The sequence below is a fragment of the Pan troglodytes genome, chromosome 13, assembly GCF_028858775.2.
Source record: "Pan troglodytes isolate AG18354 chromosome 13, NHGRI_mPanTro3-v2.0_pri, whole genome shotgun sequence".
NCBI lineage: Eukaryota > Metazoa > Chordata > Mammalia > Primates > Hominidae > Pan > Pan troglodytes.
Window position 1 is genome coordinate 90,476,289 of NC_072411.2, and position 20,624 is coordinate 90,496,912.

At 35.2% G+C, this 20,624-nt stretch overlaps 1 protein-coding gene across 26 annotated transcripts in view; it reads left to right on the top strand.

The window, feature by feature from the left end:
* The window catches only part of GULP1 (GULP PTB domain containing engulfment adaptor 1), a 307,556-nt gene that overhangs the window by 134,376 nt on the left and 152,556 nt on the right, over window positions 1–20,624 (top strand). The gene's annotated exons all lie outside the window — the stretch shown is intronic.

The following is a 20,624-nucleotide window of genomic DNA, read 5'->3' on the forward strand; positions in this document are numbered from 1 at the left end:
CCCAGGAAGCCCTAAGAACATATGCCTCTAAGTAGGTGTTTGAGATATAGCTTGGTTTTATATATTTGAAGGAGGCAAGTTACAGGCAAATACATAAATCAATACATGTAAGGTATACACTGGTTCAGTCCAGAAAGGCTGGACATATCACAGTGATGGCAGGGAGGGTGGGCTCACAGGTTGTAAGTGGATTCAAAGATTTTCTGACAGGCAATTGGTAGAAAAAGATAACCTCTGCCTAAAGAGTTGAACTTAGCAGAAAGAGATGCTTGAGTTAAGATAAGGTAGATAAGATCGCTAGAGTTAAGACTCTAGTTGTGAAAATTTAGGTTTTTATTATGTAGATGAAGCTTCCATAGAGCAGGCTTCAGAGAGAATAGATGGTAAGCCTTTCTTATCGGGATCTTAAAAGGTGTGAGACACTTACTTGTTTCCTGGATCAGGAAAAGACCTGGAAAGGGAAGGAGATTCTGTACAGAATACAGATTCCCCCACAAGAGACAGCTTTGCAGGATCATTTCAGAATGTGTCAAATAAATATATTTTGGGTTAAAATACCTTTATTTCCCTCAGGGCCTTCTACCTGTTATGTGATGCTATACCAGAGTCAGGCTGGAATTTGGTTATCTTATACAACAGTCTCTTTTGTTAGTTCTGTGATCTCTGTTTTAATATTAAAGCTTGTCAGTTGTTCTTAACCTCAAAAATGTAGGAGTTTCTTTATAGCAATGTGAGAACAGACTAATACAGAAAGTTGGTACTGAAGAGTGGAGCATTGTTATAAAGATACCTGAAAATGTGAAAGTAACTTTGGAACTGGGTCATGGGCAGAGGTTAGAAGAGCATGCAGGGCTCAGAAGAAGACAGAAAGATGAGGGAAAATTTGGAACTTTTGAGAGACTTATTAAATTGTTGTGACCAAAATGCTGACAGTGATATGAACAGTGAAGTCCAGGCTGAGGAGGTCTAGATGGAAATGAAGAATTTATTGGGAACTGGAGCAAAGGTCACTTTTGTTATAGGTTAGGAAAGAGCTTGGTTGCATTTTGCCTCTGCCCTAGGGAACTGTGGAACTTTGAACTTATGAGTGATGATTTAGGGTATCTGGAGGATGAAATTTCTAAGGAGCAAAGTGTTCAAAATGTAACCTGGCTACCTCTACTAGCCTGTGCTCATATGAATGAGCAAATAAATGATGTAAAACTGGAACTTATATTTAAAAGGGAAGCAGAGCTTAATGTCTTAGAAGATTTGCAGCCTGGTCATCTGCTGTCTAAGCTTGGAGGCTTGGAAAATTTGCAGCCTAGCCCATTTTCTGGGAAGGAATTCAAACTGGCTGCAGAAATTTCCATAACTAAAATGAAGGCAAATGCTATTAGCCAAGACAATGGGAAAAAAGCTTTGAAGGCATTTCGGAGACATTTGTGCAGCTCCTCCCATTACAGGCATGGGGGCCTAGGAGAACTCAATTGTTTCATGGGCCAGGCCCAGGGCCTTGCTGCCCTGCACAGACTTGGGACACTGCTCCCTACATCTCAGCTGCTTCAGCTCTAGCCATGGCTCCAAGGGGCCCAAGTACAGCATGGGCCACTGCTTCAGAGGGTGCAAGCCATAAGCCTTGGTGGTTTCTACATGATGTTAAGCCAGCAGGTATATACAGTCTAAGAGTTGAGGCTTGAGAGCCTTTGCCTAGATTTCAGAGGATATATGGAAAAGACTGGATGTACAGGCAGAAGCCTCCTGCACTGGTGGAACCCTCATGGAGAACCTCTACTAGGGAAGGGGAAATGTGTGGTTGAAGCCCCCACACAGAATCCCCATTGGGGCACTGCCTAGTGGAGCTGTCAGAAGAGGGCCTCTGTCCTCTAGACCCTGGAATGGTAGATACAATGGCAGCTTGCATCCTGCATCTGGAAAAGCTGCAAGCACTCAATGCCAGCCCTTGAGAGTAGCCATGGGGGCTGAGCCCTGCAAAGCCACAGGGACAGAGCTCCCCAAGGCCTTGGGAGCCTACCCATTGCATCAGTATGCCCTAGATGTGAGATATTGAGTCAAAGGAGTTTATTTCAAAGCCTTAATATTTAATGACTGCCCTGCTGGGTTTCAGACTTGTGTGAGGCCTGTGTACCCTTTCTTTTGATCAATTTCTCCCTTTTGGAATGGGGGTATTTACCCAATGCCTGTATCCCCATTATATCTTGGAAGGAACTAACTTGCTTTTGATTTTACAGGCTCCTAGGCAGAAGGGATTTATCTTGTCTTAGATGAGATTTTGACCTTGGATTTTTGACTTAATGCTGGAATGAGTTAAGACTCTAAAGAACTGTTGGGAAGGCGTGATTGCATTTTGCAATGTGAGAAGAAGATGAGATTTGGTAGGGGCCAGGGGCTGAATGATATGGTTGAGATCTATGTCCCTGCTCAAATCTCATAATGAATTATAATCCCCAATATTGTAGGACGGGCTTGGTGGGAGGTGATTTGATTATGGGGTGGTGTCTCATGGTTTAACATAATTTTCCTAGTGCTGTTATCATGATAGATTTTTCACAAGAGCTGGTTGTTTAAAAGTGTATGGCACCTCGTTCTTCTCTCTTTTCCTCCTGCTTTGGACATGTAAAGTGCAGGCTCCCTGTTTGCTTTCTTCCATGATTATATGTTTTCTGAGGCCTCCCCTGAAGCCAAGCAGATGCTGCCATGCTTTCTATAAAGCCTGGGGAACCACGAGCCAATTTAACCTCTTTTCTTTATAATTTAACCAGATTCAGGTGTTTCTTTGTAGCAATGTCTAATGACTACATTCAGAGAATGACTAATTCAGAGAGAGAAGTAATCTTTGTTGTTTTACCCACTCTTGTTAGCTCTAAGGACTTTAAAAAAAAGTGTTGTTGTTTTTTTTTATTTACTCTGGAAAACAAAACAAAGAATGAGTAAAGTTTTAAACAAAAGATAAGCACTGCCTAGCTCTGATGATGACAGGAAAAGGATACTCACAGGCAGCTAAATATTTAAATTATTTGGGACTAAGTCAAAGAACATATTATATTGTTAGATAGAGGAAACATGACTAAATGAGTATTTATGGTTTTGTATACAGGCCTGGTACTATATCACATGAAGGCAGTTTATTTTGACTGTCATCTGCTCTCAGGTCTGAAGATGAGTCTTAAACTTGAATTTGGTGTCAGATACCAGTGTTGATGTTTAAGATTCAGTAGGAGTTGGGCTGGGTGTGCTGGCTGTCACCTGTAATCCCAGCCCTTTGAGAGACCAAGGCAGGTGGATCACTTGAGACCAGGAGTTTAAGACCACCCTGGCCAACATGGCAAAACCCTGTCTCTACTAAAATACAAATAAATAGCCAGGTGTGGTGCATGCCTGTAGTTCCAGCTCCTTGGGAGACTGAGTTATGAGAATCTCTTGAACCCAGGAGGCAGAGGTTGCTGTGAGCCAAGATCTTGTTGGTGCACTTCAGTCTGGTCAACAGAGCAAGACTCTGTCTCAAAAAAAAAAGATTCAGTAGGAGTCAGTACTCCTTTTCAGATGAGTTAGGAGTTAGGTGTGTACCTACGAGTCAAAGCCTTGCAACTTAACAGCACAAAGTAGTTTGGTTAACAATATTTGATAAAGACCCTGGAGCTGGAGAGAATTTTTTAAATGATGTTTAGTCATTCGGCTAGAGCAGGTAGGACTGGAGGTTTTTGGTTATTTTTGTTGTTTTTTTTTTTTAAGAGAAGGAGTCTCGCTCTGTTGCCCAGGCTGGAGTGCAGTGGCGCGATCTCTGCTCACTGCAAGCTCCGCCTCCTGGGTTCACCCGCCGTTCTCCTGCCTCAGCCTCCCGAGTAGCTGGGACTACAGGCACCTGCCACCATGCCCGGCTAATTTTTGTATTTTTAGTAGAGACGGGGTTTCACCGTGTTAGCCAAGATGGTCTCGATCTCCTGACCTCATGATCCACCTGCCTCGGCCTCCCAAAGTGCTGGGATTTCAGTGGAGTTTTTTCCTTAAGTGGAAGCTGTAAAAAAATTTTACAACCTTACAGTGGTTAATTTTTATAATTTTAATAAGCCCCTAGCAATAGCTCTAAGTCAGACACTTAATTTAGTGTTCAATTTTGAAGATGTTTGTCAAAGATGTTAAAAGCCTCAAAACATTTGATTAAAACAGAGTCATAGGTCATTGTAAAATAACAGTTATTCATTTATCCAGTGTGATAATAAAAAGAGCTCAAAAGTGATGTAAAAAGTTACATGGATGTAAAAACTTATCTCTCAAAATTTAGTTTTCTTAAGGCAATTTTAAAAACCGAATAAAAACAATAGGAATTATTGCAAAATCTTTGTTTCTTAAGCTAGTTATCAAAAAGGTAAGGAAGAGCCTGCAGTGTGATAGTTTTTGCTTATGGGAAGCTCCTTCGGATAAGCAGAAAGTTAAATTTGATGAAAAGAGAATGTGAGTTAATCAGACATAGGAAGACCAGTACGATGTCATAGAGCCCTTAAGCAAGAGAATATGTGACTCTTAGCGACAACATGGGAAGTTGCCTGGTTATAATGAACACTTTAGACATATGTTTGGGCTCAGAAAACAATACCCCACAATGGAAGCCTCAGAAACAACTTCAAAAATAAAAGTTTTTGGCCTTCTGCCCTTCTGTCACTCAGCTCCATTTTCCCTTGAGGCTGCCCATAGAAACTAGAACCTCTTTTCCTCCATGTGGATCCTAGAAACCAAAACTCCTTTTCCTCAAAGCCAGCAATACAAACTAAAAATATTACCCTAATTTTTCCTTCACCTTTCTGTGTGAGAACCAGCCATAAAGAAATGCTCTGATCTTCCTTGTTGGACTGTAGATTATAAGACTCCCATACCCAGAAAGAAGGAAGTGCTTACTCAAGGAGATTAAGAATCTATACAGACAGACAGGCCTTGCTGGCTTTTCCCACACATTCTACTAGCATTAAAGTATACCCTTTTTAATATCATATTTTCACGTCTTTCCATACTTTATTGACAGTATAAAATTGACAATTTACCCTGTATCTTTGGTCTTTCTTCTGTAAACTCCCCCATATATACACCAAACAAATCTGCATACCTTCCCTTCAACCAGTCTGTCTTTTTTGAGCTTTTTTGTTGATTTTTCAGCAAACCTTCAGAGGGCCTCTGGCCGCTAAACATATTAAGAAAAGCCAGGAGTACAGAATTAAGTTATACTGGAGGAAAACCGTGTCTTTTTAAAACCTTCAAAATAAAACATTTTAGCATCAGGCTATAACAACAGATGTAGAACTGGAGGAAAAAAAAAGTGTTATAGGAGCCAACAAAAGTTGAAGCTTCAATGAATGGGTGTGTGAAAGAAAAAAAAAATGTTGAAGAAGAGAGTTAGCATCTCAGGTCTTCTCAAAGGGTGGACAGTTGAAAGCAGCAGGGTATAGAAACTGAACTTTTAAAATATCAATCTGAGAAACTTAAAAGAAACAGATTATATAGAATTAAAAATTTAAAACTTACAATTTCATGAAGAGTAATTGTAAAAGTAAAGAAATCTTGTTATACTAACCAATTATTTAGTTATGTATTAGCATATTTTAATGTAAAAGCTTAATCTCTAGGAAGACTAAGTCTCTTAATTATAGCCAACTTAACCACGTAGAAAATATCTTTTATTAATTCTGTTTTTATGAATCTTATCACAACTTACAAAAACCATTTACAGCATGCTCATACTTTCTATTTTGTTGTAGATATCCATCTGCCTTAACTAACCAGTCATTTATGTTAGGACAGAAATTTATTATACAAAATTATTCTGTTTTTAAGCTTTCTTGTCAGAAATACCTCTTAATATCTGTAGTTTCTTCACAACTTTCTCTCTTACTGGTTTCTTTTTCATTTGCTTCATAAATAATATTGAAATGAACTTTGAATTAGATAAAAATTATTTTCCTTTTAAAAAGAACACATTTTCATGTCTGTCATAATTTTTTTAATCCAAACCACATCTTATTTTGGCATACTTGATATACAGAATTATATAGGAACTAGAATTTTTATACTTAGTAACCTTACATTTTTGTGAAAACCTAGGAAGTAGAAATCTTGAATTGTCTGTCACTTCAGCATTTTATAGATAAGAACCATTTTATAAATTTTTTAAGAAAAAATATCTTCGTATGTATTTTTTAAAATTGGAAATTATACAGGCATTTAATGAGTATATATTATTTAATTTACTACAATTTAAGATTTTAAATTACATAACAAGCTCATTTATAAGCATTTATCCTGAAACATTTACCTAATTAATTAATTTTTAATAGTTTACCTAGATTACTTATGAAAAACTGAGATATTAGAAAAAGCTAGAAATTATTTAAAGTTATTTTTCTGTTAATCATTTTTTTTTAGTCTGTGACTATCGGGTATTTATCTAAGTAAGAACCTTAAGGTTAAATATATGGTTTTTAAATTGTTTTGCCAATAACTCAGGATTTTACTGTTTTCATTAAACCGACAACACTGAATATCTTATTTATCAAAAATTACACAAATATAATTCTGTTTTGCATTAGGTTTATAGTTTTATAACCTTCATGTCAAAACTGGACACCTCATAATATCTAGCAGAGATAAATATAAAACTGCTTAATCAATAAATTCAGAAAAAATGTATATTGATAATTCTGAAGACATTTTTAAATTTATTTTAATAGTAATTTAAAACTCAGCTTATTTATTTAATATTTACTTAAATCACATAAACTTGAAAAATATTTTGGCTTATTTATGTAATTTTTGAGTACTCTATTTTCAAGCCAATTTGGTACCTCGTGGCCAAAACACATTACAAAATACATGTCCCTACACATAAACATATCTAAACACACATACACACAAACACAAAGATCATATTGCTTTTACTTCAGAACTCTGGCTATGAGATAGTAATATGAACTTACCAGCTTACAAAAGAAAAAAATGAAAAAGATTGGGTCCAAAGAATGGGTTTTATCTTGACACCAGTAGAAAAGTAATGGCAGACTTAAAGCAGGCAGAAAAAGGAAACAGAGAAACAGATAACTTAGCTTTGAAGACTCTATATTTTAGAATGTGTACACTAGAAGACCATAACCAGATGAAGTACTAAAAACCCCAGCATGCCCTTGAACTTTCCCATTTACGCAAATACTTGGAAGCAGAGGTGCCATAAAACCGACTGGGTTGCTCCAAAGGGGGACATTCTCTTTGTCTTTCTTCATTTGTAAATGATTTGTTTATATATATTTTTTTCTTTAAGGGAGGAACTGAACTGTAGTCTAGATTTCAGTGTAGTGGAACTGAGAAGCTCAGTCTGTCATTTGTTTATGCAACGGACAGTCCGGTTTCTTGAGCAAATGCAAAGATGAGCTAATTGAAATTGATTATGAGAGAAAAAGGCAATGGAGAAGATCCTTTAGAATGAACATCTGAATCAAAATTAGGATCCTGAAAACTTCCCAGGAAAAGAACAAGCTCAGACTAAACCAAAGGACTGTCAACCAAGTGGGAGATCCAGGGCTCAGGACGACTAACAGTTCTATCAGAGGAGAATCTCTCAGTCGGGGGGCTTTCAATGGGCGCATCTTGGTATCTTAGTTCTGAGTTCAGGTAATTCCTTTAGCAGGTCCTGAGTTTTCTCTAAGGCTGCCTATGGGTGCCAATTAATGCTGATGAAAGAAACCAAACTCTGTAAAATATTCAAAGAGGTTTTTTCTGAGCCCAATATGCATGACCATGGCTTGTAACACAGCCTCAGGAGGTCCTGAGAACATGTTCTCCTTGGTTTAATTTTGCTTTATAATTTAGCAAAAATTTACATTTTTCCACAGTTCAATTTACAAAACAATTTAAAGAAGAGTGGCCTCAATCCTTGTCCTCTCTACCTTATACCCTTTTTTTTTCATTATAGGTAAACAATGGGGTCTGAGAGTTAGGGCATAATATTCCCCCCACTTTTTTTTAACTGGAAATTTCTAGTGAAGATACTAGCCTTATGTCATTGTTTTTTTCAGGTAGTTTGGATTCCTGAAGGTGATAGTATAAGAAGAGCTGACTGAATAATATTTCCTTAGTGTCGCATGCAGAAAACAGTTGATCTGCACCTTCATATTTCAGAGTTACTTGTGTGCTCCAAAATCACCTTTTATTTTTATTCCTTCAGTTGTCTTCTACCATAAATCATTTGCTGTCAATGATGTCAAAACTTTGATTACAGTCTATTTTTCTTTCTCCTTTATAAAAAATGCCTTGGAGTTCTTTCCCTACATTCCCAAAGTTTCTTTTTCTTTTTCTTTTTTTTAATTTTAAAATTTTGCTAGAATTTGAGTGGAATATGTCTCCTTCTTGGTTATTATGGTGACTTTGCCCAAGTTTACAACATACTCTTGATATGTACATGTTTTTGAATTTAAAGTATTTTTTTAATTTTTAATTTTAGTATCCATTCTGCCTCTTGTTTTGGTTTACTTCTTTGAGGAGTCTTATGTGTTGGATTTTTTTTTCTGCCTTCCATATTTGTGACATCCTTTTGAATCATTTTTCTTCTTTTTTTTATCTGAACATTTTCTTATGTTTATATTTTTGGTTTTTTTATAGTGCTACCCATTTTGTTGCATTCTTTCTGGTTCATTTTTCCTTTTAGACATTACTTACTTTCCTTATTTTTAAATTTCCTGAGTTCTATCACCCAATTTCTGAGTTTTTCTAATTTTTATTCATATTGTTTTTTCATATCTTCTATTTTCTTAATTGCTTTTAGCTCATTTTGAAAAATTAGGCTAGAGTTTTAATCTGATTTGTTGACAATTTTTGTATGCTTTCATTGCTTGTAGGGATGTTATTTTCTCCTCCTTTTCTTTTATAATCTTATCACAACTTTACATAAGATGTGAACACAATGTTTTATTCATTTTTAATTTTTGTCATGAGATTAGACTTTCTAAGATTTTAAACAAAGGTAGTGGCTTACAATATCTTTTCTATATTTATAATTTTGTAACTCTCAATTCTGGTGGTTTTAATAGATAGAAGTATAGCTTCATACTTTCAGATTTATCCTGGCCTTGTCTTCTCCCCAGTGTTTTTCTGGACTTTTTCTTTAATCACTCTTATTCCAGTTTGTCTCAGTTGGTTTTTATTTCCAAAATTTACCTTTAATATAAGACCTAGTCCTGAAAGGTAGCTTTTGGGAATTCATATGACTCAGATTGTTCCAACTCTTTTTGATCTGAACACAAACACAAACCTTTGCCCTTGCCAGTGAGTTGGCTTAGAAAATGCCCTTTCAATTACTGCTGATCTCATTGACAACCTGTTGCCTATTTTGGTATGTTAAATGGGCTTTTGGTATCCTTTATTTTCTCCAACACTGATGCCGCTACCGTGAGTGTCTTCTGACTGTTAATGGCTTACTCTCACTCAATTCCATTATAAGAATCTTTGAGATAGCTTGTGCATTAATTTCCTATGTCTTATAACAAATTCTATGCCACATGATACACTTGGCTGCTTAAAATTACAGCCATTTATTACTTCACATTTTTTATGTGTCAGAAGTCCCATAGACTTACCATACCTGTGTCCTTGGCGTAGGGTATCACCAGGCTGAAATAAAGGAGTTTTCTGGGCTGTATTCTCATCTGTGGACTCTACTAGAGAAGAATCTGCTTCAGAGATCCCTCAGGTTGTCAGAATTCATTTCCTTGCATGCAGCTGCGCAATTTATGGCAGGATGCTTCTTCAAAGCTGTTAAAGGAGAGACAAAGGCTGTACTTTTTGTAGTCTCTAATGTTAGGGAAAGACTGGGATCTCTCCATAGGCAGTTCTTAACATGGCTCTTTCCTTCTACAAGGCCAGAAGAATCTCTTTTCTTTAAAAAGGCCCAGTCCCTCTTTTAATGAATCTCACTTGATTAAGCCAGGTCTACGCATGTTAATTTCTCTTTTAATTAACTCAAAATCAACTGTTTTGAGACCTTAATTATATCTACAAAGCCTCTCCATCTTTACCATGTAACTTAAGGTAATCCTGGCTTTGATATTCCATTATATGCATAGGTCCTTCCCACCCTCAAGGGGAGAGATTGTACAGGGTGTGTACACCAGGTGGGCAAGGATCTTGGGGTCCATTTTAAAATCCAGCCATCACAGCTTGCCACCTATTTTTGTTGTAGATTTTGTTCCTGTTTTTGTTTGTTTGTTTGTTTTGCTATTCTGGTTGTATTATCTTTTATTATGGAGGAATTCACAAACTAGCCACCATGATTACCTTTCCCTAAAATCCTTTAATTAAAGTTTTGTATATTAACACAATTTAATAGGAAGTAATACAATAGTAACAAAAGACACTACAGCATCATAGGTATGATATTCCGATATCAAAGTATAGGTCCTCAGTCTCTCATCATTTTGATTTAAAATTACTTTCCTCACTGATTTAGCTGATCCTCCCAAGTTCTCATTATAGAAACATGTTCATGTCTCCATTATAGCAATTAGTACATTTTATTATCTATATTCTTTGACCCTTGATTTCTAAACTGGCAAACATGGATCCCTACAGGAAATTCAAGGAAAAAAGAGACATTAAAATTTGTATTAAAAGTTATTTTTTATTTTTTAACTTTTGATTTATATTTTCAGCTATATTTCATAATATGTGCACTAATTTAACAGGTAGTTTATACATATAGTTTTAAATTGAGTATAATATGTGTTATGTAAGAATATATTAATTTGTACATATTTTGGGGCACATGCTCAAACATTTTTCACATACAGTGTTCATGAAGAAAACATTTTGGAAACCACTTTTTAGATAGTGAACTATTTTAATAGGTGCTGTATATCTCTATTTCTATCCATAGATCTTTTGCACTTGGCACATACATAAAAACAATAAAATGCAGCTGTTCTTCAATAAACTAACATATGTTATCACTTACCTGGACCACAGCATTATCCACTATAGTTCTATCTTCTTTTATTAGCTTTACCATATCAGTTCTGGCAGGACAACTTTTCTAATATGTCCTTGTTTTTAGTATGTGAAAACTATCAAATTATGTTTTTCATATTATTTGCTAATATCTGTTTACTGATAGGATGAATATCTTGCAGAAATGTCCCTGAATCTTTCATAGAAATGTTAACACTTATGCTTTCCAGGTTACATTTTGTGTCCAAGGAATGAAGAGTATTAAAATCTAAATTTTTTCATTGTGTTTGCAAATGTTCTTTCAGGCTCTTTAAAATTCAGAGCCCAAACGATCTAATTGGCAGTTGTACATATCAAGCTGAAGTTAGAATTGATTATACATTGCGATCATCTGTTTGTTCTATTTAGAGGTGAAAAAGCATTTCTTTTCCCACTTTGGCTTCAGTATTTGTTTGGCAATCAAAGTACTTGGACTTGTAAGTTACATCAGTGTAAAATACTTTTTTAAAAATGAGATTTTAAAAAAATGTATTCTTTAAAATAATGTTTAGTAGTTCTGAGTTCAAAGAAAAGACATTCAACCCAGCAACCCCATTACTGAGTATACATCCAAAGTAATAGAAATCATTCTACCATAAAGACACGTACATGTGAATGTTCATTGCAGTGCTATTCACAATAGCAAAGACATGGACTCACCCTAAATGCCCATCAGTGACAGATTGTATAAGGAAAATGTGGTACATATACACCATGGAATACTATACAGCCATAAAAAGGAAGATCATGTCTTTTGGGGGAATATGGATGGAGCTGGAGGCTGTTACCCTTAGCAAGCTAACTTAGGAACAGAAAACCAAATACCGCATATTCTCACTTATAAGTAGAAGCAGAATGACGAGAACTCATGACACTAAGAGGGGAACAACAGACACCAGGGTTACTTGAGGGTAGAGAGTGGGAAGAGGGAGAGGATCAGAAAAAATACCTGTTAGGTACCTGGCTTAGTGCCTCGGTGATGAAATAATCTGTAAAACAGAGCTCTGTGACATGAGTTTACCAGTATAACAAACCCACACGTGCACCCTGAACCTAAATTAAAAGTTTAAAAACATTAAAAAATAAATACATAAAAAATACAGACGCAGTGATGGGAGTTCTAATATATACTTCTATTGTGGTTTGAGAAACCAAGACTAAGGTTAATATAAAATCTTATCCAGGACAAACAGAATTAAAAAGCAGCTGTGCAAATGCATTTCAGCCCCCAACTTGCACTTGCATTTCATCTTCCAACATCTTATTGGCCAATGCAGTCGCATGCCCAATTTCAAAGCTTGCCCTCATGAAGTCACATCAAGAGTGTGATATATACATATATAGATATAGATATATCATATGTATAGTATATATTATGTATGATACATTATATAATTATTTTAATAATTATGTCATACATAATATATGACTACCAAATTATTAATAGTTATATAATCAGTATATTAACATAACAATTATTAATACAGTTATTCTATTAATAGTCTAATAATTACAGTAAAAATCTATAATAATTTTGTTTTTTTTCTGTCATTTCTTACTTCCTATTACATTGTTACTGGTTAATTGCATTATTCCCAATTCTTTGTTCTCCTGCTATATATGTTATATATGTCTGCCACATAGAATATATATATCACAAAAAAATGTAAAGAAGGCACAAAATAAACTTGCATGAAAAAATCCAAACACATCAGTAGTCAAAAGGAAATAAAGTAGTTAAAACACATGTTTTCAGACTGAAATAAATATAAATCTATATGCTGCTTAGAGAACTATATTAGTTTACACAATGCTTAATATTATTGATTTGTATGTTTTCATGTCTGTAACAATAAACTCTGTTGCATAATATAAAAGAGAAATGCCTTCACTTATATACTATATATGTTCCAGAAATGTTTAAATATCTAGTTGCATTTAAAAGTTTTGGAACCGATCCTTTCTTAAAAAAGAACTCTCTATGAATTGTTTGTTAAATTAGGAATATTATTAATTTATCATTTTAAATTGTACTCTTCTTCGGAAACCATATTTAATTCTTTTTCTTATTTCCAGGAGAGCATATTTCTACCAACTATTGTTATTCATAAATGTTTAGAAGTCTTGGTTAGCTGATAATCTCAACATTCCAGAGAAAAGTAAATTCAGAGAAAGTAAAAGCTGTTGGAGTTGGAAAGGGATGGATTTCATAAAGATTAAAATTTAAAACATCAATTTTACAAATGAAGAAACCTTAAAGAACATTTTTCATTTTGTGTGGCATTTTAATCATCATAATTTTCTAAATTCCTGTCTGGTTGCAAATTAGAACCATTAAATTAAAGTTAGAAGAAAAAAAATTCTACCAAAATACATAAGCAGACAAAGACGTATATATGTATAAGAATGTCATTTACAGCATTCTTTCTGTATCTCCAATACCTGAATATCTCTTATTTGGTTAAATAAATTATAATGTATCCACACAATGGAATGGTAATTGGCCTTTAAAAATGTGAGATGTGAGAAAAAGACTATGCATGTGTGTACACATATACACACATGCTACTGGTGTGTGTGTGTATGCGTATTTGTTTGTGTGTTCTGTAATGTTATACACCAAATTGCTATCAGTGGTCAGGACATGGCTCTGGTGGTAGGAGGTAACTGGGAGATGTGGTGAGGGGAATACTAATTAGACTGTGGGGAGGACGCCTTAATTTTATCTTTCTATATCTCTCTTTTTCTCAAAATTTGCAATATGCTTTTCATCATGAAAAAATCAAAATGGGAAGTAAACTATCAGAGACAGCCTACGCTGATCATTTTTTATGAGTAAGGTGATGCAGGAAAAGCATTAATTAAATGAAACTGCCTTACATCAAGTAGTACCAGACAATAGAAAAGGGAAATCATTTAAACCTTATTCGTTTATGCATATCCTATATTTTTCCAAAATAGAGTACCACCAAAACATCTAAAGAATTCAAAAGTGAGGAAATAACAGAGAGGAGATACATTTTTTGAAAAGTAAAACTAAAAAGAGCTGGTTTATTACAAAATGCATATACTGGAGATCTATCACATTTGCTAAAATTGGGCCACAAATGTGGTTCTAATATTTCTAACAGCCAGACCAGATAAAGAAACATGATTCACAGTGTTCATTAGATAAAAACAAATCTATTGTTGGGAAGCTGTAGCAGTCATTTTGCATCAGCCTGAGGGCAGAGAGGATAACTGTTAAAGCTTCTTTCACATGTCATTCAAATGCTAAACTTAACTGTAGAAAGGTCCCAATATAAAATTACAATAAAAGCCAGGTTGTCTAAAACATACCTATTTTAAAAGTTACCAATGGGGAATACCTCAATCTTCAAGGTTACACAGGGCATTAATTAATTTCGGAAAGGGTCACACTCATGCAAAAGTTTGTTTTGATATTGTAGTATTTCAACTTTGAAATAACTCCTGTCTTCAATATACTGCTTACATTGTTTATGTGTTATGGCTACAAATTTTTATTAACTGTAGTTTTCACTAGCCATTTCATGTTATTATTTTTTGAGACAGTCTTGCTTTGTCACCCAGGCTGGAGTGCAGTGGCACCATCTCGGCTCACTGCAACCTTCGCCTCCTGGGTTCAAGCATTTCTCTCGCCTCAGCCTCCTGAGCAGTCATACTATTTTTGCAATAAATAGAGGGTACCTAAAACATCCAAACCAAGTTGTTTGTTATCAACTTGAAAGTGGAACCATAATATACTTAATTCCTCAATACTTTACTATGTGGAATATTTTTGGTAGAAAAAAAGATAAGATTCCACTTGTATATTGGGAAATTTTATTTCTGTCAATATCAAGATGATGGAATAAATCTTATTAGTCAGTCTTCAGATGTATGTTGGGCCTTTATTCTCTGCTCAGAATGCTGCTAGGAATTGTAGGAGGAGAAGAGGGGCAAAGGAGATGTAAGAAGTGGTCCCTATCCTAGTTTGGTTTGCATATTAGAGGGCAAAGGCTTTGGGATAGCATTCTAAGCTCTGCCGGGCCAGGTAGATAGCACTGGTCCAATTTGTGGTGGATAAAGATCACAAGTCAGTGTTTGGAGATGAATATAATATACCTAACATCTACGTAGTGCTTTAATATTTACAAAATACTCGCCCTTATGTTTGATCCTCTCCGAATCCATCTGCTTAGAGGAAACCACAAGTTTCCTCTTATTTTCAAGTCTCCCAGCACATATAAGTGGAAACTATATACCTGGCTTTCTATACACCGTTTACATGCTGTTCAGTGAATCATGTTGACAAAATAAATGTTTATTATGATCTGTGGAGTTTAGGAAGCTGAGGCTGAGGAGGGTTGATATTTAACCTAAACCACTCACTGCATTTTGGAGCTGAGATTTAAACTGAGCTTTGCCCTCCTCTAAATCCAGCAGTGTTCCTGCTTGTATTCCACAGTGCTAGGACTCTTATCAACCTTGCTGCTGCTCAGACTTGAGCCTTCTTACTTGGCTTCTGGGAACCTTTGTAAGGGGTGTTTGCATTCAAGCTCAAATGCCTAGCCACAGTGAATCTTCTAGAGAGATATGTAAAAGAGGGAGCCTGAACATCTTCCTATCTTCATAAAATTAAGATTGAGCAAGAAGATGGAGAAAAGAGAGGCCTGATGCTTTTCAATCTACCTTGAGCCCAGGCCCAGGGAGGTCCACCACTGAGCCTCCCACCTGCTGTGGTTTGGTTAAATGAGCCAGTATAAACTCCTTTTCTTGCATGTGCTAGAATTGATTTTCCTTTATTTGGATCTGATAGAGCCCTGACTGATAGAGCTTTATGAGTTAAATAATGCAACAGATCTAAAATGGCTTCTGTTTACTGTACAAGCAAACATTTTGAGTTAGACTTTGCGTTGATGTGTTGACAGTTTAAAGCCTTTGGTTTTCAAAAACATAAAAAATAGCCTTTAAAAAATGGCTGAAAAATATCAAATGTCAGTGAATAGAAATGTACTTTTGTTTTTAGAGTACCAGTAAAATTATTCTTCTAACGATAATTACAGAGGTTAAATTATTTGTGTGAAAAGTAAAATAATGGACACATTTGAACTTAAAACAATTGTTGGTGACATTTTAAATTTATAATAAAGGTCAAAATAAATTTTCTTCCATTTGATGTTTTTGAATAATATATGGAGACTTAGTGTGCAAATACAATTTTCTGCCCGTAAGGTAATGCGGTTGTTATTTTTGTTGTTATTTTGGTCTGATGACTTTTAGTCACACCAGTAAATGTAGTTAGGGCACATGAATCTTCAGGTCATATACAAAGTCATTAACATTAATAGCCACATTCTGAGCAGTTTACAAAATGAAGAGAGGGAATTTAATAAAGTCATTATAATGGATAACCAATTTGCTCTGTGAATAAAACGGCATTTAGATGTTATATTTATAAAAATAAAACAAAAACACTTTCTAAGCCACTTTTGAAAAATATGTAAATTACCTAGAAGTGCTTTTGTTTGTTTGTTTTAATTTTGGCTCCTAGGTAAGTACTGAGATGCTTTTGGGAAAATAGGATACACTAGAGAGTCTGGGTCCAAATCTCACACTTTCTACTTAAATGATTGTAGACAAATTTATCCAACTCTGTTTCCTCATCTGTAAAATTGGGTTATAAAATTCATGGAATGGTGCTTGGCTTATAGTAAAAACTAATAGCTGTTAATAGCTTATAATATGACACAGCTGAATCAAATAGTTTTTATGTGCTTTGCTAATTAAATAATGGCACTATAAAATTCATGACTTTGAATTTTATCCAAAAGAACAGATTCTGTCCCTTCTCTCAGCTTCCCCATCATAGCTTTCCCTGTCTGAAAAACAGCCTGTCTATCAGCTTTGTACCAGAGAGGAGTTATCAAGGAAACAAAATATACAGGTGCGTAAACAGTCTTAGGAGACTGAAAATTCAGGTGCCTTATGAAGAAGAAAACAGCGGCAACAACAAAAATCCCTTAACTGTTCATAGTTTTAAATATTAAAACTATTCATGTTTGAACCCCTGTTGGATTTGTATAATGGTCTTGGGGAGAAGATGCCCCAGAGAAATGTAAGAAGTAGCAAGTATCCAGAGAGATATGGTACACTTAGCTAAAGCGGGCTGTGGGGGTGGGGGTTGGCGGGGGGTTCACCCTTTCCTGACTTAACTTGCTAGAACAGTGGTTAGCCAAATGCCTTAAAATTGGACATGTGCTTCTAGTTTCACACAAGCCTTGCTGCCCCTATTATGTTGTAGCTGGCACGATTTACATGTTTATTTTACCTCCTGATTCGTGAAGCCCTCTGAATGTTCAAAGTCTGATCTAAAGCCACATCTATCACATTGTAGACATTAAATAGGACTCCCTATGGTATTTAAATCAACATTCAACACAATGGCTACCATTTCACCATAAGAAAAAAAAGAGTTTAATGATTGACCCTCGAGCCTAAGCAGTCAAGCAAATATAAAGTTAAAATGGAGTTTCACTCATCTAGAACAGTATTTTATCAGTTTATATTATGAGAAATTTAGATTACAAACCTGTATACAGTTCTATAAAATGCTTGTTTTGCTAAAAACTGATTTTATAAATAGCTTAAACTGAAAAAATGAATTTCTTTTCTTTTCTTTTTTTTTTTTTTTTTGAGACAGAGTCTTGCTCTGTCGCCCAGGCTGGAGTGCAATGGCACGATCTCGGCTCACTGCCACCTCCGCCTCCCGGGTTCAAGCAATTCTCCTGCCTCAACCTCCTGAGTAGCTGGGATTACAGGTGCCTGCAAAAAAAATGAATTTCTAATTCTAATTATAATTTAGGGTGGAATTTAAATATTTCAATTAAGAGTAGTAATTCTCATCATATTTGTTTTTCTTCAGAAAGGGAAAGTCAATTGCCTTTTTTTTTCCATTCCAAAGATAAACTATTGGAAAGATTTTTAAAAATCCACTGTGGCATCCTATTTTCTTTCCTAGTACTCATGGCCAGTTCCTAGCATCTTCTTCTCTTTGTAGTTTTACTTGTATTACCTGCATCCCAGACTATTGCATACACCCTTAGCTGATCTTCCTGCCTTGTAAACTTTCCTTATTCAAATTTGCTATTCTCCAAGGATACAAAATTTTCTTTAAATAGGAGGAATAAGTTCAAGAGGTTTGTTGCATAATATGATGACTGTAGTTAATAACATATTGTATTCTTGAAAAATGTGGATGTAAAGTGTTCTCACCACAAAAATGATAACCATGTGAGATAATTCATATGTTAAGTAGCTGGATTTAGTGATCTCATAATATAAATGTTGAAAACATCATGGGGCACATGATAAATACGTACAATTTCATCTGTCAATTTAACTATTAAAAAACAAATTATACGACACTGGTCTTTGCTTCCATGCTAATATTGAGAAAACACATTTTCCTTGATCAATATCTAATATTATCTCTCAAAGTATTTTTTCTACCTGCAATTTAATTGGAAAATATGACTCCTTCATAAGCCTGAGTGATTTCTGCTTTCCTGAACTTTGGGTCACTCCTTTCTCTCACAGCCACATGGCAGTTATCCATGCCCACATTGTATCATAGTAATTTCCGATATTCTGTGTGCATTCCAGTCCTCAGCATATAACTGGGCTGGTGTGATGGAAAATGCCAAGTTCAGTATTTTGTAGATTATAAGCAGTCAGTACATTTTATATTGAAATTCTGATATTGTGCATTTCAGGTCAGCAAATTCTCTCCATGTTGTCTGTGAAGCTTTAGACAGAGTTTACTAAAAATATCCTATACTTTCACCTAAACACTGGCAGTGACATGGTTTTACCAAATGTTTCTTTTTAGAATCTTGTGTAATAAATAGTAGATTTTGAATGATAATATTATGAGAATATGAAGAAATTTTAAAGCAGACTCAACTGATTGTCACCTATTATTTAATGTTAATATCCTAATTTTCTGCCAAATTTATAATAAAATGTAACATTCTAATTTCAAAGAGGAATGAAAAGGTTCCTAGTTTATGCAGAGACTGAATTTTCAATATCTCCATATTCTTAGTTAATGGATCCCAGACGCTCCGATGTTTCTTGCTGTGATGGGTGCATAAACCTTGACGTTTGATGCCATTCAGCCTTATCTCAATTCTAGGTTTCTTCCTCAGCTTGCTAACTCTGTCTTGCAATCTATCTAGGTCCCTAGATAAATGAAAATTATAGTAGAAACAAATGAGGAATTGTTTAAAGGAAAAAAAACAAAAACACTGAAAGCAGGAAAGATACAGAGCATGCATTTGATTGGAAGAGAGATTCAGAGACAGCAATGGCAGGAGACCCAAATGGCTTTTGAGTGACTAAAGCAAGGACTGTCTATCTACTCTATTCCAAAAATGAGCATATACTAAGTGCTCTAGCAATCAATAGCTTTGATAAAAATAAATATTTTTGAAATACATAGGGTTAACAATGGAAAAGGCATGTTTGAGACCTCATCATGTCTCTTATATCTATTTTTATTTCCTACCACTCCCCACAGACTCTTCTCCAGGTCTGTCAATAAATTATGAGTAGTGTCCACAACTAGTTTTTAGTGGAAGTCAGAGATTTTTGGGACATTTAGAACAGTGTTGTTGGGCAGTGAAAAGGATCTTTTAAAATCTTATTCATGTTCTATTATTCTGCTATTTTCTTTCCATTCCAGATCATTATTAATCCTAGGAGTTGAAGCAGGTTTTCTAATCTCTGGATGCATTTTATAGATGGTTGGGGAAAGGTAGTAAACCAAACATGAACATATCAGGTAATTTTAGGATTTAACTTCAGCCTCTGTTGCAGGGACTGATCATTTAAGGTCTGTAAACTCGTTTATGATCACAGATTTACATAAGGTAGACACTATTAGCTGCCCATTCTTCAGCCATTCCTCTAGCCTTTCTTGTCAATGAGTCCACCATCTCCTAGAAAGGCTAAAATGACCCATATTCATTTCCCTACTTTTTGAGGGAGATATCATCTCATCAGGAGACCAATTTTTGCTTGGGAGCATCTAGAAAGTCTTTTTTCATGCAATAAAATGAGATATTCTTCTACCTGCATTTATATATGATTACCTAAATAGAGACAGCCAACTTGTGACTGTGAAACAACAACCTAAACACAAGAGTAATCATGTGGAGGATGGGACAACTGAATTGAAAACACTAGTGTCCTGGATAATAGCTATTTTCTGGGATATTTACCAACCCTGGAACCATTGACTTTCTGATTTCTTATAAAATGAGATAATAAGACCCTATTATGCAAACCGCTTTTGGTCAGCCTGTTACTTGCATCTCCAAAGTATCCTTACAAAGACAAATGGAATCCAAGTTTGGCTACTCTTAGGTGGCGGCATAAAATTGTTCATAGGGCACAATTCTAACTTCTTAGACTCTGAGTTCAACTTTGCTTTTTGGGTTTTTGTATTTGGATTCTGCTATTCTGACTGGATTTAGGTTACTGGATTATCTGTCTCTGCCACAAATGACTTGTCTGGTTTAAATTTCTTCAGTGCTAGTGCTTGT